The sequence below is a fragment of the Hippoglossus stenolepis genome, chromosome 14 (assembly GCF_022539355.2).
Source record: "Hippoglossus stenolepis isolate QCI-W04-F060 chromosome 14, HSTE1.2, whole genome shotgun sequence".
NCBI lineage: Eukaryota > Metazoa > Chordata > Actinopteri > Pleuronectiformes > Pleuronectidae > Hippoglossus > Hippoglossus stenolepis.
In genome coordinates this window covers 5,672,357-5,697,709 of record NC_061496.1, presented here as the reverse complement: position 1 = coordinate 5,697,709, position 25,353 = coordinate 5,672,357, and positions in this window count along the sequence as shown.

Here is a 25,353-nt window from a genome sequence, read left to right as displayed (position 1 = left end):
TCACATCTCCTGTCAGCAGGAGCCGAAAAAGAATCGCTTTCTGTACCGAGCTGCACATTTAGCACATTTCTCCTCTTCCTCTTTCCGATCACATCCTACCTGGGATTTGTGTGTGTCACAGTCCACAGCATTTACATTTTGTCTGTTATCATCACTCCGTCCATCGCCCACCGATACGTGCGGATGAATAGAATAAAATTGCGGGACAGCAGCCAGCTTTTATCTTTAGAAAATCCCCCTCTTTATCTCCATCACACATTCACGTCCACACTTTCTGTCCTTTTTGCTTTTTACCTCTCGCTCTCTCTCTGTTCATTGTTTCTCTGCTTTGTTTTTTGTCTTTCACACGATGGGATTTCTTTATCATCTCATTGGTCACAGTCTGCACCGAGCAGAGGAGATGTTAAGAAGGTGGAGGGATGATTCTCTCATTTAATTGCTTTCAAACTTTTTCTTTCTCCCCTGTTTTCTTCACTTTTGTGGCCAAAACATGGACACTGATGCTGAACCCATTATATTTCACTGTAACTGGTCAGACTGGTGCTTATTCTCTTCACGAATCCCATCTTCCTCAAAGAAAGTCCACAGATTTAGACTCTTAATTTCCCCGTCATGCTTCTTTTCTGCAGCTGCAGGAAGTAAATGAGATGTGGACGCTTCACTGCAACATCAGAAGTAACACGAGGACTTGTTCTCGTTATCGAATCCTCATTTCGCTGTTGGTTTTCTCTTCGCCTTCCTCCCACAGTCCAAAGACATGCAGATTGGAGTTGGGTTAATATGGCACTGTGTATATTTACCCTGTGATGTGCTGAAGACAGGCTCCAGCCCCCTGACCCAGAAGAGCAAAGGGATAATGGACAGATAGATGGATGTTAATGTCCCCACTCCACTGGAGAAGAAAAATATCATCATCATCATTTATCTATATAATAACCCTGCCCCGTCTATCTCAAAGGAAATGATCTATCCATCTATCCATCTATCTATCTATCTATCTATCTATCTATCTATCTATCTATCTATCTATCTATCTATCTATCTATCTATCTATCCATCCAATTATGATTCAAAATGATATGGCATATTAATAAATACAGCATTTGCAGCCTGAATACAGAACATAACTTTGTAACATTTAATATTATGTTGCTTTTTAATGTGGAGGTGAAAGGAAGAAAGAAGGAAAACTGTACCTGTACTCGATCTCTCCTTGTATCAGGTAGATAAAATGAGAATAAATCAATGGAATAAGAGCAGAGAAAATACAGAAATAACTAAATAAAGCAAGGAAACATTTGAGTAGATAAATAAAAAGGATAACTTAGTTTAAATGAGAGTCTGGACTCAACTATTACTTAATGATACACAAATATTCTGTTCACCCCCGACACTGAGCTGCAGAGCGGCCGATCAGCAGAGCCGGAGCAGAGGGGGGTGATAGCTCCTGTCGACCCCCTGTCACCACGGATTCATTTTAAACATACATGTTGACGATTCAGTTTCCTGTGACACTTGGAACAAATCAGAGTGAGTGAGCAGAGGAGATCCGAACTTCACTGATTCAAACACATCCCAGACACACAAGACGAGCTGCCGGGCCATCAGCGCCGCCATGAGCACAGAGCGTCGGTTTGAGTCCCAGAGAGAAAAATAAAGGGAACACGTCAGGATGTATTACAGGAACCCAGAGCCGGGATGATGACGCACAGTGTGAGAGAGCGGCTCAATCACTGAATGTGATTGAAGTAGCATGTGTGCTCCTCCAAACTCTGGCTCTCTCGTGATGCTTTCCCCACTCGGCCTCCTCTGCCAGCTCGGACACGTGTCCCAACCAGTCACCTGCTACCCACCGGCACCTGGACGTCAGCGCCAGCCTGCTGACGGAACAATAATGATTTGGCAGTAATGTTGCTGCTGTTTGGAAAATGGGATCAGGTCTGTTTGGTATTTATACACCAGGCGCGTGTGTGTGTGTTGTGTGTGTGTCCAAGCTGCATGTGCTCAGATGTATCTGGGTTCAGTGTTGAGCCGTTTGAGCATCAAATACATTTCCTTTATATCAGCCGGAAGTTTCCCTCACTAGTTCAGCATTATGTGTAACTAGTGGAACAACGACACTACTAGTCAACCTTCTCCGCAGCTTAGTCCAGCTAGTTCATACACATGTGCTCAACTCACTAGTTGACTAGTTGGCCTCTGAGCATTAGAAGTTTGATCTAGTGGTCCACTATAGTTTGTCAAAAAGTTGACTAGCTGGGAAACTTTTGGTGACTAGTGCTGCAGCCAGTATTACTAGTACGGCCTGTGTATGAACTAGTAAAACAAGCTAGTTGCGGATAAATTAAGTTTGTTGTGTTGCAGCAGCAAAGACGACAGTGAAAAAAATCAGTAATCAGTCAAATTCATAAATAAGTAAACATGCACTATAACAAATAAGGAATTATAAATGTGTACACAGAACAGTGTGAGCTAGACTAGTGTGTATGTGTGTGTGTGTGTGTGTGTGTGTGTGTGTGTGATCAAGTCTCCAACTAGTGCTGACAAAGACCAGGTAAAGGAAAATGAAGCCAGATATCAAGGATAGATCTAATAATTCCATAAATATCAGTCTGACAGAATGTGGCTCGTATTTCTCAAGAACTGTCGATCCTGTCGGCTTCACACTTTGTGCGTGTTAAGGGCCCTGAACCTTAAATCAACAGGTGAGCGGCTCTTTGTGCAGCAGCTCTTTGTGCAGCAGCTCTTTGTGCAGCGGCGGTGGTGCAGCCTCAGGATTCTGTGGATTGGACTGAAGCTTGTCTTCGCTCAACACGGCTTAATTACTGCAGGTCACTTTTTCAGTTTTTAGAGAGAAAAGCTGCAACCAGCAGCCTCACCACAGGCCAAACAAACAGCCCATTCCAGACAGGCACTGCACCAAAGTATTAAATGATAGAAAAACGGCTTTTTCATGGTGCTTTTTGCAGTATTAAAGCCAAGTGTGCATGTACACTCCTGTGTGTGTGTGTGTGTGTGTGTGTGTGTGTATATGTGTGTGAGAGAGGAGAGAGAGAGAGAGAGATGGAGAGGGGTTAGGCAGAAGTCAGTGAGTCAATGCATGACCTTGTCTAACCGACTGGGTATGAAACTCATGACAACTAAAACTTTTTTCAGCCCTAAAGCCTATTTATACCCGTACAGGCCTCTTTGATGTCTGCACTTAAAAGCACCACTAACTCACCCTGGAGGAAGAGCCTGGCACACAGAGGATGCTCGGGACGTCTCAGCCTCTGTGTGTGTGTGTGTGTGTGTGTGCACGTGTGGGTGTGTGTGAGAATAGGTGCATGCACGTATGTGTGTGTGTGTGTGTGTGTGTGTGCACGTGTGGGTGTGTGTGTGTGAGTGTGTGAGCTCATCATCCATGTTCAGCTTCATGATGACAAATCATTTTTTGGACTTTCATATTTCTAGACTTTACATGTCTCTTCTCTTTCATGTCCATGTGCAACAACTTTGTTTGGAGCTGAAATGTTTCACTCAGAGTTTTAGTCTCAACCTGCACTAGAAGTAGTTCCTGTGTCTTCTCCTTCAACGAGCCACTGAGCTACCAAACTTCTTCGCCCATCTGGAAGCTCCCTGGCATCTCGCCATTTCAATTATCTCTCTCTTTCACTTTCTCCACATTAATCTTTTAATCTTTCCGCCATTCAACCTTAGTCTCGGCCCAGTCTTTGAAAAATCACACGCCATTTTCTTCCCTCTCTTTAAAGTCGATCAAATATTGAATCTTTTTCATTCCGACCGTGTGGCTTGACACAGCCGAACGCTTCATCGGAATATTCTCTGACATTTTCTTTTTCAAAAATATTGCTCTTCTTTATCTCTAATTGAAACGACGCCGCGGTAATTCAACCTTTAGCAGGTGTCGTGACGGCTTTTACATCCGTCGCCTCTCCTGGTGCTTGTTGTGATTCAGGTTTGACTGATCAGTGTGAGGTATTTTGTAAATTAGATTTTTCTACATGAATCAGAGGAGCGAGGTTCAACCACCTGCATGAATTTACACTTTGGGTAAATGAAGGTAGGAGCAGTGCAGAGGAGGAACGTTAACTCTGCAGATCAACAGGTGGTTTTTCATGTGGCAAATAAAAGAAGCACAGCAGCAAGCTGCAGAAATGATGAGGACTGCAATCTGAAAAATATGTCAGTCAAAGTATTTTACATCACAGTTCACATTCACGCACTGATGGTAGACCAGTCAGGAGCATTTTGGGGTTCGATGTTGCAGAAGCACTGTACAACAGACTGGAGGAACCAGGAATCAAACCACCAACCTTTCAATTTGTGGACTTTCCACTCTACCTCATGGGCCACCAATATGAAGGGAAATGTTTTGGGTTCCATAGAGAATATCTTTCCAAATCTTGTGACGTTAGTGAGCTTCTGATTCCATTTGGAGCCCGAATCTGAGCAGTAGTGATCATAGTGTGGAGCTGCGGTGTCGGGGTCCCACCATGACATGATCTCGACCATCATATATATCATCAAATAACAAATCAACCAAACAACAATCGGTGTGATAGGAGCAACCTAAAAAGATCTTTGAGAAAAATGTATTTGACTTTTTATTTTGGTCCATGTCCCATCTGCTAACATAGCAGAGTTTATGACCTCTGCTGTAGCACCCCCTAGAGGCGACTCAGAGGATTTGGCTTCAGTTGTGGGGAGTTGTCATGTCGTCCATCTTTAAATACAGTCTATGAACCAAACCTTATTGCATGAAAGGTTTATTTTCCAACATTTAAAGTCTTGTATCCGTGGCATCTCTTCTAATTTAGGAAACATTAAGAGAGACGAGGGCTAAATGATTAATCTGTTGGTTTAGGCTGGAGGACATGTTGTTTCCTTCAATTCAGCCGGATCGCTCCAGGTTTGATGTTTGACTGAAGACGGTCAGTCGGGGGGAAAATAAAAATTCAGGTCCCGGCACCACTCCCACACAGTCTGTCTCTTTGTCTCACTACCGCTGTTTGCTTGGCTGCCTCTGACCAACTATCTGCCTGATTGCACTCACTCTCTCTCTCTCTCTTTCTCTCTCTCTCTCTCTCTCTCTCTCTCTCTCTCTCTCTCTCTCTCTCTCTCTCTCTCTCTACCCATCAGATCAGTGTTGCTCACAGCCAGGAGAGAGGAGGTGTGAAAAGCTCATGCAGAGAGAGCAACCCCAGGAAATGCCAGCCAAAGAATGACTGAAACACAGAGAGGGTGTCTGCGGGCGTGTGTGTGTGTGTGTGTGTGTGTGTGTGTGATGTGAGTTACACGTCATGCCCGTCTCGTTTTCCACTTGTCTGATTTCCTTCAGTTGATGGATAAGACGCTCGGCCCGACAGCGTTATGGTTTTAATACCTGGCACGAATATGAAAACTCTGTTGTTCTGGTCAAAATGGGATTCCTTTCTATATATATATATATATATATATTTATACACACCCACACTCACATGCAGCAGAGTGCACAAGCTCCCACACACACATTCTCCGAATATAGGACACATTTACATTTAAGTGTAACAGTTGCATACAGCAGTTCAGGCCTAAACATGAAATCCATTTTAAGACGTGTGTGCAAACCTTTCATGATGCTCCTGAGGTGGTTGTCGTCAGTCGGGAGGTGCACGAGGATTTAAATCAGTTCAACACTTTAATCATAGATGTTTCAACACTTAAAAGCTGCAGGAGAGGAAATGGAGAAATGGAGAGCTGTGCCCTCTGCCAGTGATATTAAGCATTAATGGATAAGAAAAACAGAGTGTATACACTCACACACACACGCGCACACACACACACACGCGCACACACACACACACACACACACACACACACACACACACACACACACACACACACACACACACAAGCTCCTGAGAGGAAGAGTTCTCCAGCTTTATCAACCCTGAAATGGGAAGTGGTTTGTGGTATTAAAAACGAATACGTGACTGTGGCGAGCGAGTGGAGTTGGTGAGGAGGAGCAGGAGAGAGAGGGAGAGATGATCTGTGGGGTAAACAAGGTCCCAGTACGTCTTACCTACCCTCCCATGATGCATTATTCTGCTCAGGAAATGATGCCAAAACGTGGAGCGGCAGACTCCTGGCTTCACTTTCTACTTGTTTGTTAGGACACGTCACCCACGTATTAGCACCTTTAGTCCTAAAGAGATTTAAACATGGGAGGAGGTTCTGGTTGTGGAAGTTAATTTGATTTTACCCTTTTAAAAATCCCATTTTAGTCATTTTCATCATGGGAGAAATGCACAGACAAAGCCTTTTGGATAATAAAGTGATAACGGCTTTGTGATATGGTCACTGGTTTTAATTATTGTGAGAAAAAGCTGCGTCTAATATCGTTACCTTGCACCTCAATCGGAACAAAGTAATTTATTATGCAGGAGCAGTAAATTGACATTTGGGGATTTCAAAGGACAAAGTGCAGTAATATCACACTGAGTTGAAACAGTAAATATAGTGCAGTGTATAATACACAGTGATTACAAACACAGAAATACAACAAAATCAATGAATCTCAATTGAAGTTGATTTAAAGATGAGATGCTGATTATAGCAGCAAAAAAAAGCTCCAGTGTTGTTTATTCAAAAGATCCATGTTTAGCCCAAAAGATGAAATTACGTGTTTCCAATACTTGATTTAAGCTTCAAAGCAGCAGCGTGACTTCTTTCCCTAAAGTTTTTAGATACACAAGCTTGTACCTTTAGAATAAAAAATGGTGTTTCAAATGCACTTGTTCACTAACAATGTTTATTAATGAAAAAACTGCAAATTTAGACTTTTATTTGTACTTTGGATCCATGAAAAAGATCAGAATGACACATATTTCCTCTTACTAACACATTTACATTAACTGGATCCAGATTTGTAGTTGGATCTGCACCAAAATGAAAACACTCATAAATAACAAATCCCCTTAAGATATAATTGATCCATGAATTTTCTCGGAGAAATCAATGAAAATGTTGAAAAATGCCGTCATCTCACAACCTTTAAGAAGCTATTTCCCGGATTCCCAATTAAAATGTAATAGATTCTTACTTTTCTTCCACAACATATCACAGAAATTGATTGAGTAGCTAAATATCAAACTAACGAACTAAAGATATTAAGACAAAAACACAACATCTTTATTGGAGGTTTTGCTCCATTTACTTCTTGAATTGACTCTGAATCTGAACACAGACAGAATATCTCCTGGGGAAATTGAAATATGACGTTAATTCTTCCCCCACACTTTTACCTCAGGCGTCAACAAATAAAAAAACCGCCCTGCTCTTTTCACCCGCCTGTTGCCTGCGCTGCACAAACACTCAAACCTGTCCCACACGTTTGTAGTAAAAAGCTGTGAAAACACCTGAGAGTCCCGAACATCTCCAACCAGATGTTTATTTGAGGAGCAAAATGGCTGCCGCGGGGTTGGCGCATCAAAGTGCGACCACAGGTGACAAGACAAGGGGGTCGAGTGTGGTTCATTGTAATGAGCTGCGGCCATTATGCTTCTGCATGTATAATACGTGTGAATAATGCTGCTGAACTGAGTGGGCACCTCCCTCTGTGGGTCCCTGTGGAGCCAATCCAGTGCTCTCACATCTGGCTCCAGCTTTGAAGTGGCAGGTGTGTCATCTACATGCCACACACACACACACACACACACACACACACACACACACACACACACACACACACACACACACACACACACACACACACACACACACACACACACACACACACACACACACACGCTGGCATCACGTTGGCGAATGACAGTGGGAGCCAGGTCTTTGTTTGGCAAAGTACAAGGAGCATGCACATTGTCGTTTTGGTGTTCGGGGACAGTTTGTGATGGAGCGTAATCAGATTTGTGCGTCTTCGGTTGCAGCAGCTTTAACGAACAAACGGAAAAACGGGCTTAAAACCCACATGGCTGTCAGGTGTGAGTCACCGGAGACGAGCGATGACTCGACTCGAGTGTGAGAGACCTGATCTGACGCAGTTTCTCCTCCCAGAAGCACATCAGGACTTTATTTCTCACAGAAAGAGGAAATTTACACACATGCACACACACATGAAAAAAGAGGACGTGATGTTATGCACGAGTGAAGCGAAGCCACAGTAGAATAAGTCAGAGAAGTCTGGTGTCACTGCACCACTGAGGCTCTCGCACATCAGTCGTGTGTGTGTGTCGTGTTTTCAGGGCTGAAAAGAAAAGTTTGACTAAACTACCGAGCTAAACAGAAACTAGTTTCTCCTCCTCTGGAGATGCATAAATGTTGAAGCCCTGAAAATCTAATGTGAAGATTTTTTCCCAAATGTATGTGTTGTTTTTTTTATCTTCGGTTTATTTTGCATTGCAGGGACATAAAGGCTAAAATAATAAAACTAGGGTCTCTGAAAAACATCTATAAAATCTTTTTAATTGTCATATTACAAGTGATAATCCAGCACTCAAGCTGTACTTAAACAAAGTACAGAGCAATAATCAACTAAATGTACTCAAAGTATATAAAAAGTGCTCATTCTGCATATATTATTATACACATGGATGGATTATGAGATTGTTTTAGATTTTGTAGCTGGTCGAGGTGTCGCAGTTCTTAACTAAAGCACACACAGTTCAAAGTAAGAGGTGAGATAGAGATAGAGTAAGAGGAACACTGAGTTCTGCAAAACAGATCTGTTTTCAATTATATTTGCTTTTATATTTTTTTTGTGAAATACCGGAAAGTTTTAAATCTTTAGATATTGAAAGTTATTAACTTTGTTTATTAGAATTAAACCTAAAATCTTATTTTTATTGAATAAAATCTTCAGAAATGAACCTGTAAAATGAACAAGGTGTAAAATGATCATATAAACCAATTATTGGGACTCAATTAGTCGATCATGAATAGATTCATAAATACGTGGAATCAACAAGGTCCATATTATTCAATCTGTTTTCAAGAATAATATTTTCCAAGCTAATAACATTATTGTAGATAATCTTAATTTCTTACTTTGGGGGCCCCAGGCAAAAGGAAACTGGGGGCCCCGTATCAAACCAAACCAGTGTATGTGTGTGTGCGTGTTACTAATGACTCAGGGGCCCCCCTCTAAGTGCGGGGCCCCGGGCAATTCCCTGCTTTGCCGACCCTGTTGCCCACCCCCCCCCGGTACATTGCTATTTGCATACTGTGACTCCTCACCTGCCTTGTTAGAAACAATACACAACAAAGAAAAACAAGATGGTGGTTTCAAAACTGCTGTAAACTACTTCTGAACCTGTCGTCCACCGTTAGAGACGGGAGATCAGTAACTTTTTTTTATTTTACTGAACAGCCGGGCGATAACCATATGTTCTGCCTCTGATTAAAGGTTATAGGGAAAACACACACACACACACACACACACACACACACACACACACACACACACACACACACACACACACACACACACACACACACACAGACAGAGAAAACACTCTGAGACAGTAACCATGGTTTAAAAATAACCAGTCTAATTAGTTTTCTGCTTTGCTTAATGTTTGTGTGTGTGTGTGTGTGTGTGTGTGTGTGAGGCTGCAGCAACAGAGTAATTAAGAGAAACAAGTCTTTGATCTTAATGAGGTTTTTCCTCCTCGTCACAGAGTGAGGGAATGTGTGTGTGTGTGTGTGTGTGTGTGTGTGTGTGTGTGTGTGTGTGTGTGGTGTGTGTGTGTGTGAGTTCATACTTTCTTTAAAGAAACAACCCCGTCTGAAACGAACAGTAAACTCCAATCCTTTGCGAACCAGCAGGAAACTTTCATCTCCGCCCGCTGTGGTGACTCTCTGCGTTTCTTCGGTCGCAGCCTCTGTGTCACTTCTTTGAAAAAAAACAGATTTGGGTCATTCCGAGAGAGAAAAAGAAAAAAAAGAAACATCCTCCGTCAAATCTTTCTTCTCAACTTCATGACTAATTGACTGGAAGATCATTTGAATGCTGAACAGTGGCGGCGGGTGTCCAGTGCGTTCAGCGGTGAGATTGATGCATCTGAACAACACCAACAAATCTGGCCCGCAGTCCCTCCAGAGGGGCCGCTCCACTGAGAACATCATTACACACGCCGTGTTGTCTGCTAAATCAAAGCATCTTCCTCGGCTTTGATAAAAAAAAAAGAGCCTGATGCCGACCGGGGGGTGGGGAGTTTGCCCGCTGGGTTTACCCACATGGAAACCGCTCGATCGTGCACCAATACACCGAAAGAAGAGCCACGAAAAGAAATCTGTAGATTCCAACACGTGGAAAAGGTTTCTGTGTGGTCATCAAGAGAAAGGTCCGGTCGAAGCCACGAGATGATTAGTGAAGCGATGTTCAAATCAAAGAGAATAGAATAAGAATGGAAATGTTCTGCGCAGCCCTTTCAAACCGAATGAAATATGACAAAGTGCCGGAACTGAACAGGACCTGGTGAGTTCAAGTTCAGTTACCAGTTATTTATAAAGCCAATTCAACACAAACGTCCATCTCCAGGGACTTAATGCGGAGATAAAAACAGAGAACACCTACAACGCAGCCAATCAATAATCAATCACAGGAAGAAGATGATGCAATGCAGAGTCCAACGACAGCAGAGGAGCAGGAGGAAGCACAGAGGGAGTGTGGAGGAGTCGGTGACGTTTAAAGAGTGGATGTTCATGCTCTCTAGAAAGACAAGTAGAGAACTGTTCCAATCTGGAAAGAGGACATGGTGTCACATGTGAATTTTAAAACCAGGACGACTTGGACAGTTAGTGGAACTTCATTGTGCTTGTGACAACAGTCAAGACTTGGTTAAGGCTGTAGACTGATAAGGAAAATGTATGTTAACGTAAAAACCTCAGATAATCAAAGTCTATGATTAAAAATATTAATTGGACAGAAATGAATGGTTCAATTTAACTGCAGGAAACATTTTAGGAATTCGACTCTGACGGCAACTTAGTTTTGAATCGATAACAAACGTAAGGAGAGCAACGTAAAAACATTCTGTGAAATTAATTTCCTTACCATCTATCCTGAATAAATATCCCAGCATGTACATATATTCATTAGGACAAATAAAGTGTGTCTCCACCTATTTCATATAGAAGACAAGAAATATTACATAGACACAATGGAAGGAAACCAGAAGCCAAAAATGGAGAAAAAGACTGAAAAAAGGAATTAAGCTTTTTGGCTCAATAAGCCAAATTTACCCAACTGAAGATTATTATTATTGGCCACTTAAAACCAGAATCCATGTTAAATAGAGGGCAGCTGTTCTGAAACTCATGTAGGAAATAAAGTGGGTGAAGTCGAACATGAAGAACTGAGTTTCTGCAGCATTAATTTTATTTGACCACAGTTTGTACCAAAAATATTAGACTCATAATGCATGGAAACCTCTGAGACTCTATTTGAGTATTAGACGATCATTTTGTTGTGAATGATTTCAGATTGTTTCACAGGACAGGAGATAGTTTTCCACTCTGCGTGTTGGAAACCACCACAGAACCTGGTGGACAGGACTTGAGAAATCGATTTCCTGTGCTGCGATGACAGTAAAGGTCGTGAGGACTCGTCTAGAGAAGAGATGAAGGTTGAGAGAGAGAGAGAAAATGTTGCTGCTTCCTTAGTGTGTCTTTACACTAATTTGAAAAAAACTAATATTTCATGCACAGATTGTATTTTCACTGGAAACACGTGAGTACTCGGTGATTCAAGTTCTCCTTTCAAACAGAAATGCTCAAACAGAGTGATTTCCTGAGTGCATGAGTGTGAAAGTGCACAGACACACAGAAGCGTCCTTGGGTCTCTTGAAATGCACTTTATAAATTCAAGTTATTATCATTATTATTATTATTAGATAAAGCAGTACATTGACACAACAGGACGATGATGTACTGGAGGGAGATTTGTGACTTTGACCAGTTCCACAGTTCACATCAACAAGGACAGAGGCCACACACAGCATCAGGCCACACACACACACACACACACACACACACACACACACACACACACACACACACACACACACACACACACACACACACACACACACACACACACACACACACACACACACAGCGTGTCGCTAAGCATGACTCACACACTCATTGTTGGGCCGTGCACAGACTCCTGTAGCGATGCATCGACCAGGACTCAGACCTTCACCTGCATCCAGCTGCAGGTTTCCATGTTAATGAGCTTTAAACTGAGGCAGGAGAGAAACTCTGGAGAACTCCTGAGCAGAGAGAAGCTGGTATCGTCTGTCACATGTTAAACATAATGTAGATAAATACTTAAAGTTGTTATAGTTTAATGACAAAGTGAAAAAGGTTGTTTGTATCAATGGACCTACAGAGATATTATCAGCTGCTTCCCCTCGGTTTCATCGGTTTATCATCAAACTTCAGGCAACTGAACTCAAGGGAGCATTTGACAGCTTGGGGGATCTAGGGATATGATTCTCACTTTGAGGTTCGAAAGGGTCCTCGGTTCAAATCCCAGACGAGCCCACACACAGTAACCACTTTACTAAACAAGAAAAGTTCGATATAAGCAAACCCTCACATATGGCTCCTGGCTCTTCAACTTTCAACTTTTGTTTCTCAGGTATTGATGGTTGTGTTTCACTATATATCAACTCGGTGGTGGTGGTGATGTTCAGTTGTAGTTCACAGGTTTTAAAAATATTTTTTATTTGCCCTGAAGTTCTAACTGACCAGAGCTATTTTGGTAAATTTAGGAAACTGCTGCTGAATTCAGCTTTAAGCATTTATCATTATTCACTGGTTTGTTTGCAGCTTGAATTGACAGAGTTTACTCAAACCTTTATTTCCCTCATGTTCTTTGTCACCTCACTGTGTTATCCAGTCTCCTATGGCTGTGGTGTAAAGGTGCACAGTTCCAGTCCGTTGTCAGTGTGTTCAGGGCTGAACTGATGTTGTAGAGAATCATCAGAGATGATTTGAGCTTAAAGGATGAAAAAATGCAGCGCGGCCGCTCAGAGGACATTTAGAATACGTCATTGTTACTAAGAAATCATAATAGGATGTAACTTTTGGTCAAATGTTTATTTATTTTATTGTTACGCTGATGTAATCACAGTTTGTGCCTTATGAAATTGACGCCATTTCATCTCACCACAGTCAATGGAATTAAAGATTTTAAATTATCACTAGTTCCCACCTCTTTGCTTGAGGACACACACAACACGACCGTATTTCTAATTCACGAGGTCACGAATTTGGGGACGTAAAAAAAATTGCTTGTTAAAAATCCGGAAGTGAGATCTTATCGTGACTGATCTCAGAACCACAGTTTACATTAGAAAACACACTCTGATTATCTTCTGCAGAACGAGGCAATCGATGTCTTGGGAACAAATATTCACACGCTAACTAACACATTCAAACTTTCGAAAACACATTAAAATACTGTGTGAAGCGAAGGTGTCAGTGGGCAAACGAACAAACATTTCTCACTTGTTGAGAACTTGACCTTTTATGGGAGTTGCAGTTTGTTTTGTGGGACGCAGGAGACGGGCGTCTTAATCAACGTGGAGCAGTTGGTCCGGGCGGCCACTGACAGCTTCAGACAGTTTCTCATTACTGAGCTGGCATTTAGCATTTAGTCATTTTAACATTCAGTTCCACTCCCGTCTGCTGAGTCAGAGCACAGTCTGTACCCTGCTACTCCAAAGACACACACACACACACACACACACACACACACACACACACACACACACACACACACACACACACACACACACACACACACACTACAACGGGTCTTTAACAAGGTCTGAAAACACTTAATGAAACGGTTATTAGTCATAAATATGAAGAGTGACAAAGTTTCTTTTGCTTGGTTAGTTTTTCTTTTTGGTTCATTCGTTTAGTTAATTCACTTGTTTGTGGCTTTCCCTTTTAGTATTCGTACATGCGTGCGCACACACACACACACACACACACACACACACACACACACACACACACACACACACACACACACACACACACACACACACACACTTGCTCCCCTTTTCTGCTCTGAAGAATGTCATCATATCGCTCCTGTAACCCTTCGTTCACGCTGCCATCAACATGATCAACAAGTCACTGGAACAGTATCAGTTTCCTGTGGAGCTGAGTAACCAAGCTCGGCCGCTGCACAGTAAACAAATAAACTCGTCAGGAGCCGAAAATAAAAGTTGGTCACGACTGAATTCCTGTCAATCAGCGATCAGAGTGTCGACAGCCGACGGACAGAACTGACAGGAAGCTGATTACAACCAGTCAAAGCTTCCCAGCTTCCCACCGCTGTGACCTGCAAAGTCTACAAGAAGATTCTGACACTCGCAGAACGACGGCAACGATCACTGACATCATTTTAATGGAAATCTCAACTGTGATTAGAGATTTCACTCATTTCCTGCTTTATCGTCATCTTTTGTATGAAATATCTTCCTGTTTTCTTCATTAATATTTCAAAATACACACTGTTGTGCGTTGTTATCATGTACAAAGGCAACACAAGTCCTCTGTAATGATTCCTACAATGTTACAGTTACATTTTTTTGCTGCATGACCCTTTGCTCAACTCCTCTGCGTCCACATCTCTCCCTCATTCTGAAGCATGAGGGCTTTAACACAGGGAATCAGTCTAAACGCAGCCTCACCCCCGGTGTGGTTTCATCAAGGCCTTCCCAGTCCCCGCCTCTGATTTTGGAGACAACAGATTGATCGGATTTAACACTGGAGGTGAGGCCTTTGAAAGATTTGGGCACGCACTGGGAGATTTGCACTGGGAGATTTGCACTGGGAGATTTGCACTGGGAGTGTTTAATATAAAGGATGCTTTTGGTTGCATTGTGGGAAACGGTGGGATTAAGCATTTCCGGATCTTGACCCGGAGTAGGGGCTGGAAATCAGGACCCCGACATCCGCTTTGGTGTTGGACATTATTCTATCGTGGTTTTAATATGATCAAAAGCTTCAGAGCAGCCAGTGAATGAAAGTCTTTGTAAAACTTACTTTTACTTAGAGGTTGTTCCCAAGGTCAAGAATGAACTCTGATTCTCAGACACTGGTTTATTTATATGACTAAGAAAAGAGAGACGACCAGAAGTCTACAAAAGATTAAACCAAAGATCTGCAGTCAATTTCTCCCCTTTGGTCGAGCAGCGGATGAAAACCTGGCATTGATGAGTCAGGAGAGTGATCCCTCTGCTAAAGATGTGCAATGATCGTATAGTTCTTATAGTAGAAATATAAAAGAAAAAAGAAAAGGGCCTGATAACCTGAATTATTTTTGTGCACTGCTCCCTGACAAAAATGTGGAAAAATGCGAAAGAAAACAAATCCTAGATCTGCCATTTATCCCACAGCAACATTTCCCGGGTTCTTCCCAGGCCTCCACCTCATCCCTCCACCAAGTTCGGCGATAATCGGTTTAATAGCTTTTGCGTAATCCTTCTGAAAAACAGACCAACCAACAGACACATGCAGGTAAAGATGCAACCTCCTTGGCGGAGGTAAACATAATCCATCCAGCTCAGTACTCTGAACCTCTCCTGCTTCCACGTCTCACAGCGACTCAGTCGGGGGGAGAGCTTTACTCGCTGCACTCTTGTTGGTGACCCCTGCTTCTCTCAGGTGCAGTAATTTGAAAAATCCCACAGCAGTGAGTCCGTCTTATTGCCAGGAAATGGGACTTTTAAATGATTACCAGACGCTTCCTGCCCCGTGCAGCCCTGCTGCTCGACAACACAGTATCAGGAGATTATCCCCCGGCGTACAGTGAATCCTTATCTTTACGTTGCAGTTGGGAATATTTTATTTTTGCACAGGGTTTTGGAGGCAGCGGGAGGGGAGAGGCATCGGTAATGCAATGAAAGCTCAGCCCATAAAATTAAAAAAAATAGACTGGACACCCATTAGGACGCTGTATCATCAGATTTTTCTCCAGGTCGACTGCGAGAACATTCGGCAAATGTAATTTTTTATGGAGGTCAGATTTATTTCTCCTGTAGACACAGCACTTGACTCAGCAGCGACACAAGCAGCGACTGGATCCCTGAGCTGAGAAACTCCTCTGGCAGCTCATCGGGTTCCACAGGAGAAACGTAAACCAAGACGGGTGGAGATGTTTCAATCCAACATGCGTCGTGTGAGCAGGGGAGTTGTGTATTTATCAACTTGTGTGTGCAGCCCTGTGTGTATATCTGTGTGTGTAACAGAAGGGGGGAGCTTGACTCCCAATAGATGTCATTATTTTGCACTTGCACACTCTCATCTCAGCGGGAGTGCAGAGGTATTTTTTATTATTCTGTCTGTGTTTTTCTGCGCTTGTGGTACTGGGAATGATGGGGGACATGCATTTATCTGTGTGCAGTTATGCGTAGGCGCGTGCTTCACAATATTTGTGTCTCTAAAAAAAAAAAAAAAGTTCCAGGCACTTTCTGGTGCTTTGTGGTTGGCTGACGAGTGCGGAAAATCAAATTTCCGACCGAATCTTCTTCTGCAGCGAAGAGGCCACGGTGCATCAAGTGTCACAGCGTCAAGGGGAATCGGTTCAAGCCACCTCCACGAAACACAATCTTTCATCTCGTTCGGGAGCGAGCTTTTGAATTAACTCCGCATGTGGCGTGACTGTCTGTCAGGCTGGCAGGACAAAAGTCTCGTGTTTTGGAGAGTGGGATGGGATTCGCCCCCGCCCCCCCCGAGAGGAAAGAGACGACACGATCAGTTGCGTCAGCGGAAAGGTTGCAGAAGGCGTTAAAGACAAGCCGCACCTGGATGAAGGCAGCCGAGCGTCTCCGAGTCAGCTCCACGGACAGCACCCTGCTCGCTGCACCGTGACCTCGGCTCTGATCCCTGACGTTCATCTCAGTTTTTGACCGAGCCGTCCAAATAGATTCATTAAAGGGGGAAGATTAATGAATGCATCCGAGGGTCTTCACAGCCAAACTAATCTCCACATCGAGTGCGAATGCTGCTGCAGCAACTCAGAGCGTTTAAATCTTCCCCGTGGCAGCGACTCAGGCTCCTGTCAGCTGATATTTCACCTGAACAGAAGGAGTGTGGCGATCGGCCCAGTCACTCAGAACCTGAGAGAGTCCAGCTGTGAGGTGTCCAGCCTCCTACGGCGAGACACTTCACTTAGGGTCAATGCGTTGACTGTTTCAATATAATTTTGTCTCTGGCAAATTTCTGTGAATGTGAAGGCCCTGCAGAGAAACTTCAGATGTTGTACCTGGAGCCACTCTCCCAGTTTGCAGGTCACAGCCTCCAGTACTCCTGTTACCACGGGGACCACTTCCAACCTCAGCTTCACATCTGTTCCTGTTGTTCTTTCAGCCCCTGGTACGTCTCCATCATCTCCTCCTTCTTCTGCCTGATGTTACTGTCAGCGGAGATCTCCACATCCATCACTGCTCCACTCTCTTCTGCTCCTGTCGACGATGTGTGGATGGTTCACCAGCAGCTGTTTGTCAATCTGAAACTTGAAGTCCCACAGGATCTTGGCTCTCTCTTCCTCCTGATGTCTCCATGGAGGATCCTGGTTTGATCCTGGTTTGATGCTGGATCGTGGCTCTGACTCTCACCAATCCTCGTCCTCCTTCTTCTCTTTGCTCGTAGAGTCTCAGGAGGATGGACTTTGGGAGAAGTCCTCCATGAATTGTGAGGAGATTTTGTATTTTTGAACACATTTACCTCCACCAATGACGTTTTGTTAAAATTTCTGATCAGATTTCCTTGAAACTTGGGTGAAAAGAGCCAGTTAAATTTTTTTGTAGTTCCGCAATATGGGGGATATTGCAGAACTTTTTTTTTAACAACCATCTCGAGGGCGTTTTCTACATTTTCACAAAATTCTCATTAATGGATCTTTTATGGGACCCATATCTTTGAGTGTGTGAAATATTTGGTGCAGCTTGATTGGATTTCAGGCGACTGTTTAGCCTCTGCAACTCTTTTGGCCTTTTAAAGAAGCCTACCAGGGTTTTCATTAAGGACAGTAGACTCAGTGGTTTTTAGGCGTTTTGAGGACCTGCAGACGCTCCGTATAAAAAAGAATTAACTTGTCAAGGACGGCAAATAACATTTTTTGTGAATCTACTCTCTCAGCGACCCAATTTGCATTCCTCCGTCCTTTCTCTCCACTTTTATTTGAGTCTCTTTTGTATCTCTGCCCTAATAACTTCATAGTTTGTGCTACGAGTCGTTCCCATTCAGATGAAATTAAACTCAATGTCTCTTCTTTCATTTCAGCTCGAGTCAAATCAAATAAATGACGTTCCCGGCTATTCACCACCCGGTTAATGTTTGTCGAAGGAACCAATGCGCCGAGGTCTCTCCGTGAAAAACACAAAGACGAGAAGATGAGTTTTTAAACATCCCATTTAGCATTTCACATCAGCTTCCATTCTTTTTCCGGTGGAGTTTGAGCTGTAATGACTTTGACGGCCCTTCTCCCATTCAAATCAAGGCTTAGAAGTTATTTTACTTTGCTCTGAATCTTCAGGAAATAAAGAAGGAATAAAGTCACCGCGGGAAACTAAAAAGTGAGGGAATGCTTTTCAAACCCTCCTCACCCTCTACTCCATCTCTCTCTGTCTCTGTCCGCCCCTCCGTCTTTGTTAAACCTGCGACCGGCTTCATGCCGAGTAACTCCCGGCATCACCGGGGGCGACAGAAAGAGACGGACAGAAAGAGAGATGAAGAGAGCAGAGTCAGCGGAGAGAAAGGAGGAGAGTGAGACAAAAGGGAAGGAGAGACACAGTGAGATGGATAATGAGGACAGACGGAGCAGAATACTTTTCACCACTGGAATATTTCACACTTCACATAATATTTCATTCTTACCATCAGATTTCGGGGGGTTTGAGATTCTACCCAGGGCAGACGGATTGACAGACTATTTTTCATCAGCCGAGCGTTTCCTCCCCAGCTCCAGCGACTGTAAACCTCCCGCTAAATGACCGCCATAAATCCTCCACAAATCCACACACATTTCTGCCCTATTTCTGGCAACAGCTGATTATTTCTGCAGCGTTTAAAGTGTGTGTTCAAAACTAGTATTAATCTAAGTAATGAAATCAAATCGAAAGGGTTTATTATTGCTTCGTGTGTGTGTGTGTGTGTGTGTGTGTGTGTGTGTGTGTGTGTGTGTGTGTGTGTGTGTGTGTGTGTGTGTGTGTGTGTGTGAGTTCAGCTGATATAATAAAGTACAACAGGTCGTTTACAACACACAATAATTCGAAAGAAATATTTCCTGAGCTGGAAAAACTTAAACATTCCATCAAAATGTGTTTAATTTATCATTTGAAATGGTAGAACTACAGGAAAGTTCCAGCAAAAAGTAGACTTCCTTTTGGCTAAACCTATTAAAGTGTATATTGTCACACATTTACAACTAGACTGGAAATAAAGACGCACAACAAATCTCCATTTCCTCTCACTGCATGAAATGAAGCCAGAATATGCCGGATACTGATGCTGCCATCTTAAATTAACACTTGAACAAACATCAGTGTGATCATAACTACACCTAAAATGACGTAATCAACCTTTGGGGAAAATAATTTAACTGTTTGACTTTTGATTTTGGACCATTTCCCCTTTTCTAACGCACTGCTGCCATCCACCAGGGGGCGATCAAGATAATTTGGCTTCACTTTTGTCATTTGGTCCATCTTCATATTCAGTCTGAAACGTAATGAATGAATGAACATCCCTCTTATCCATAAAAGACATTAGAAATAGAGACATTTGTCTGAGCTTCAGAAATCCATCCTGGAAATCATAAATAACAAAGTGAGATTATTATCATGATGAGCTGCCTGTCTTCTTTGACCTTTGACCCGTATTTTACCCCTGAAGCAACACAATCCCAGGAGACCTCATTATAATCTGAAAGAGCAGAATTAAGAATAACTCCGTATAATGTGTGATCTGGTTTTTTCCGAAGTGCTTTGCTGGATTTCGTCCTTTGTCTTCCACTCAGCAAAACCTTCATGACAGCGTCTGGAGCTTATTGTACAAATCCAGAGCTAAAAACGATGAAGTGGTTTCATGAGAAGGTTTAAATTCTTTAAAAAAAATCATTCAATCGTTTCAAAATAATCGGAGACAACCTCGTTTAATTCCCATAAAAAGGATGATTGGTTATCAGACCAGTGCACCACTCGTGTTTCTGTCTCTGCTAATGTTTCTCTCTAAAAATTTCCCACAAACCAATAAAGTCTAAATCTTTTCAAACAGGAAGATAAAGTTCTTCTCATAAAGAAGATGTTTCCTCTGCAGGCAAATATTTTCTGCTCTTCTCTACCGAGGAGGATAAACAGCTAGGAAGTGTTTTTTTCCGTCTGTTTTTCTCTTCTTCTACCATCTGCCCGGGAAGAAATGAAAACTTTCAGCGTCTGAAGTAATAGAGACAGTATCCTGTCAGATTTGACCCCAGAGCCTCACGGTGTGGAGCGCAGCATCCGTTGCAGGCCGTCAGTCTTCTCACTCATTTACGGTGAACGTCCCAGGAAGCTGCAGCTGGACGTTGGCGCACTCGGCTGTTTCGGCACCAGGAGGCCGAGTGTGAACCAGCTCTGTATTATCTGTGAGATTTGGTTTGGGGGTTGTCATGAGAATCAGATCCAGTTAACTGCACTAACGCAGGACTCACACATGAGGCTTCAAACCAAGCACTGCTCATTCAGTTTGTATTGGGGGGGGGGTGGACAAACACTTGAGCACTGGCGTTATTCAAGAAGGAAGAGAACGTGGTGTGTGTTCATGTAGTTGTGTATTTTATTTCCCATTTACTTCTTTTTAGCATTGTATATGACCTCGACCTCGACCTTTAGCATGTTGTGTGTCCCCAGAATGAAACTGTGATTGTTGTCGTTATGACGACACATCTGGAACAACATCATAGACTGTTAAGAACATGACGGCTCCCAAAAAGGGAAGCCAAATCATCTTGATTGCCCCCTGGTGGCTGGCTGGAGTATAGGTCCTAAATGTTAGCAGATGGGACATGGGCCAAACAAAAAACTAAATATTCTGTCATTTAAAAATTCGGTGATTAACAAACAAACTATGATGTCACCACTATTTAACAGACAGGACTTCAGGCCGTCTCATTCACAATATGATTAAAACTACTTGCGTCATCAACAAAATAAAGTCTGTTTTGTCTGAATCTGTAGTTCCTATTTTAAATCACTTTTTTTTTTAAAGCCGTGCTGGCTGACCCTCTCTCGTCATGGTCACAGTCATGGAGCCACATTGGAACAATCAGTGTGTCTCTACTCGAGCCCTCGGATGAGCTGGTTAATATGGAAATTGGGTCCCGGAGGTTAAATGAGGAGAAGAGTTTCCTTTCGGGAGAAAACCAGCCGTCTGCTCTGGCTTCTAAGCATGTGAAATATTAACAAGGCCTGGGACTGAAGAGGCTGCACAGCCCTGGCCTCTGCACAGAGTCAAGATAAAGAGACGGCACAGAAAAGAGACAGAAGATAAAGGACAAGAGAAAGGGAAGAGAAGGAAGCATCTGACGTCAGTGTGTTAAAACAAAAATGACATAATTCAGAGATGGGAAAACTTTAAATAATAGTTTTATGAGTCACCCACAGACCTGAACCATCGTCTCAGAGAGTCCTATACTGACTGAAGTGTTCAGCAGGTGGTCAGAGATTTAAACGTACAATATGTAACTTCAGCCACTAGGGGTCTCTCTATCAAAACATTGACAAAAAACATAGTTCGATACCATTGTGAAGCAGCGTGGGATCATGGGAGTTGTTGTCTAAACCACCATTGCTGATGAAAACCGACCTGACGTCATTCTCACGGATGAGGTGACGTATTAAAGGTGTATTCATGTTATGCTGCGAACATCAATGAATAATCATGACCCATTTTACCTAATGCCATTTCTGCTTTCCCTTATGCTAACCCTTAATTTCTAACTATTTTATTTGTTGTTCCTTTTCTTTGTTCGGTTTATTTGTGTGTTTTTCCTTCGTCATACGCTGTTTACCCTGGAAGTTACAGAGACGGGCAAAGCTACGGCTAAAGCAGATACGACCCAATTCATATCGAACAGGACGAAACGCCTCTTTATCGTGAATTAAATTTGGGATTTCTGAGTTTAAGCTTTGTTGGAAACATTTTGGATCATGTAAGTGCACAAGTCAACAAAATATACAAAGATTTTTAGACATTTTAATAAAGAATTTGTACCCATTGTATCTTTGAAACTGATTAAAAGAATTCTTCCGAGTCCCCAGCATGAGTCAGTGTGAGCTCAGCCGTTAAGTCAACTCCAACATGACGCAACAGTCCTGCAACTGGAACACACACAGTTAAATATATGCAGAATACCCTGATTAAAGCATTAATCATTCTTCTAAATCATATCTTGCTGGTATTCGTTTTTATTTCTCTTCAGTGAACCGGAGGCAGACTCACTCCTGATGTAGCATAAAGGCTGCCCCCTCGAGAACTTAGCATGATGCTCGTATCAGCGAAAAATGTTGGCTTTCTCAACTGCTGCAAAGCAAAAACCTGAATTCATAACAAGGTTACTGGACATTTGTGTTGTGGAGAAAGAGAGAGACGAAGATGGAGATAAGGGAGAGAGGAGAGGAGAAGAAGACAAACTATGTAGATTGGATTTCAATCCATCATATTTAAAGTTTACCGTGTGCCGGTGATTGTTGTTTTTTCCTGCTCCTGCTTTTAATCTGGACTTTTCTTCCAGCCAAGATTCAACAAAAGAATCCACGGACTTAAATATCGAATTGAGCCTGCGAAGGAAACCCAGACGTCTTCAGGGAGCAGACGTTGACTTGAGAGCGAGAAGTATTCTGTGGTACACACGGAGACGGGGGGGCCAAATGAGGCAGACTGATTGCTATTCTGAAAGGTGGCGTTGTGCAGAGAGAGGAAGACAAGGCCAGTGCGGAGAGAAAATCTATACGCTGACAAAAGAGAAAGTGAAGGGTGTGTGTGTGGGGGAGAGAGAGAGAGAGAGAGAGAGAGAGAGAGAGAGAGAGAGAGAGAGAGAGATAGGCCACAGTAATTGTAGAGACTCATTCTCATACTCAGTCTTTCTCTCTGTGTCTCACACTCACACAGATATTGTCACTGAGCCGTCCCAGCTTGTCAAAGATGATTTAAAAAGAGATTTAAACAGACGACCAGATTTCTCCACCATCCCATGTTGCTATGGCGATACCTAATTGAGTCTCTCCCTCTCTTTGTCCCCCTGTTTCTCTCTCTAACTCTCCGGCTGCTTGTTTTGGTCAAATCATCAAATCAACAAGTAAGTGTAGTGCTGAACACAGAGGCAGGGTGTGTGTGTGTGCAGGGTGTGTGTGTGTGTGTGTGTGTGTGTGTGTGTGTGTGTGTGTGTGTGTGTGTGTGTGTGTGTGTCCTGTTATCTCGCTGCTTCTCACTTGCTGTTGTTGTTGATTTTATGCGGCGACAATGATGCCGCCTGGATGAGTCAGTGTGATCTGATGTCAGGGGCTCCCTCCACCCACTCAGCCTAACGAAGGTTTATTCCTCTGCAGTGGTGCAGCACAAGATCCGGGGCCCCCTGCATCTGCAGCCTCAGTGGGGCCCCTTCATCTTTGAATGCACTGGCTGGTCATGCGTTCAGATACTGACAATAACAGCAGGAAGACACAGTGGTTGTTTTCGAGGTAAACAACAATGAAGGGTTTCATCAATTGATTTTCAATCAATATGCTGAAATTGCTTTGGAAAGCTTTAACTGTGATGTTTTAGAAAATTACAAACCATGATTTATCTTTTTTTGATGTGATTATAGTCAAAACCAAAGAAAAAGTGGGAAAAAAACTTAATACAGAGGCCGAACAACCCAGAAAGGATCAGTGTTATTAATTTTCTAATCTAATTTTACCATTTTAAATGAACTCCTCAGCATAAGCACAATCATTTTGTCCACCTACAAGTTTTCTATATATCTTGCACTTTGTGGATTCATGCATACACTTCATATATATTTGATTTATTAATTAATTTAATATTTACAGTAACACAATGTAGTTTAACAAACTGATAATTGCTCCTGGAGTTGCACTCTGACATGTCGTGCAGGAACACTTGTGACATGCTTTACATCAAACAACACAACCCTGCCGCCTGCAGAGGATGGTAAAAACTTAATAAACTGGATTATTTATTGGGCCGTTGTGATTTGTCCCTGTTCTGCTGTTGGTGTGTTTGTGTGAGAGTTTAGCAAAGAGGGACGTTCACACCTCTACAATCAATTAGCATTAGATTTCATGACCGACTTCACCACAAAAACAAACACACTATACATGATATCTGTGTATTATCCTGTAACATTCACCCTGTCAGTCGACATTGTTACACCGTGCTGCTGGAACACTGATCTGTTGATATGTAAACCCTCAGTGGGTTAGAAGCTTCCCTGTGCTGGGGACTGTGTTGGTGTTCGGCTTACAGCAGTGACAGGTTTCTTCTTCAGAAAATATAATTCAGTGAAGAGTCTCGGTCCGTATAAAATACGATTATACCAAACTACTTCCTCCCAACACTGAGGGCGACCTCGGAAAGCAACACAACCACTGATCCCTCCAGAAGAATCACGTCTAAATTTAGACTTCAGAGGCGTCGGGGCAGAAAAGAACAATGGATGCAGGAAACAGAGGGATGGTGGGGGGGGGTGTAAGGTGGGAGGAAGAAAAGAAACCGGACTGAGGAGGAAGGAGGAAGAGAAAAGTGTGAAGATGCAGACAGAGCAGAGACGAGGAAGCGTTTTGATCCTTGACACTGATTCAAACTTTTTTCTTGGAATGGAAACATACTGTCGAGACAAATGCTCAGTATTTTAATCTCTAATATCACAGATAGAACACGTCTAAAGTTTAAATATTAAGCAATATTTAAATTTTAGAATAAAAAAAAGTGCTGCACCTGAAATAACAGGTTTATTTTCACAGCGTCGTCCCATCAGGGCTGAAGTTGTTTATCTTACCTCCTCATCGACTTCAGGGATGCTTTAAGGGGATAATAAATTCACATGAAGTTAAAAGAGTCGAGCATCAAAGTGAAGTTTGACCTACATTTTTCAATTCAAGATGCTTCAAGCTAAACCCTAAAAATATGCATTCGTTCCATTTGGTTCTCGTGGCACGTTGACGCTGCTCAAACTGCAGGAAAACACTTCCTGAATTCATTAAGGTGCTCGTGTTAAAAAGTTTCCTGCAGAGAAAAATTGTACAAGTAACCTGCGTGTGTTTGGATTTTACCAAAGTGATT